Source organism: Solanum stenotomum, chromosome 6 (genome assembly GCF_019186545.1).
Source record: "Solanum stenotomum isolate F172 chromosome 6, ASM1918654v1, whole genome shotgun sequence".
In the NCBI taxonomy this organism is placed as follows: domain Eukaryota; kingdom Viridiplantae; phylum Streptophyta; class Magnoliopsida; order Solanales; family Solanaceae; genus Solanum; species Solanum stenotomum.
Window position 1 is genome coordinate 39,747,801 of NC_064287.1, and position 974 is coordinate 39,748,774.

The 974-nt window shown below is 38.4% G+C and overlaps 1 pseudogene; it reads left to right on the top strand.

Annotated features, from left to right (window-relative positions):
* LOC125868739 (uncharacterized) overlaps positions 1 to 708 on the top strand; it is a 12,762-nt pseudogene extending 12,054 nt beyond the window's left edge.
* Positions 709 to 974: the final 266 nt, after the last annotated feature.

The window sequence follows — 974 nt, forward strand, 5'->3', positions numbered from 1 at the left end:
AAATATATTTTAAAAACAAACTCAATTTTTTTGGGGGGGGTAGAGACCGGAGAGGGGGGTGGGTGATCGAGGATCGGGATGAAAAAATAAAAATTTGAAGTTGAAAATATTTTTTAAAAACAAATTTAAATTTCTTTTTGAAGGGGGTTGGGGGCTGATAGGGGGGTTGATGGAGAGGGGGGAGGGCGAGGGTAGTAGGTGGGGGGTAAAAAAATTAAAAATTTAAATTAGAAATATCTTTTAAAAATAATTTTTAATATTTTTTTGGGAGAGGGTGGGGGTAGGGGTGAGGGTGGGGTAAAAAAATTGAATTTAAAAACAAGCTTTAAAATTATTTAAAATCTAGATGATCCTAGTTTCCAACAGTGGGAAAGGTGTGATGACATGGTACCCTCTTGGATTCTGAATTCCCTATCACCTGATCTAAGAGATAGTCTGCAGTATGTTAACAATGCATAGGAATTATTGGCTGAATTGGAGGAAAGATATGACCAGAAAAATGGCTGTAAGTTGTATCAGCTACAGAAAGAAATCAATGATCTTGTTCAAGGAACTTTGGATGTCACTGGGTATTATACGAAGATGAAAAAGCTCTGGGAAGAAATGACCACAATTGATGTGAGTTCTCAGTGCAATTGTGTGTGCACTTGTGGGGGAAAGCAAGATTGGTCAAGGCTGAGCAGGATAGAAGACTCATACATTTCCTAATAGGGTTAAATGAGATGTATACTGCCATCAGAGGCAACATTCTCATGATGACTACCTTACCTAGCATGGCTCAAGCTTTTGCCATATTATCCCAAGAAGAAAAACAGAGAGAAGTAAAGCCTCACAACCATACTGCTTTGGATTCCACTTCCCTAAATGCTTTTGCTTCATCTCACAACAGTGCAGGAATGAAAGGTCTCAGAACCAACTATAGTTCTTCTAAGGGACTTACAGGGAACTCTGGAAATTTGAATAACACCAACATG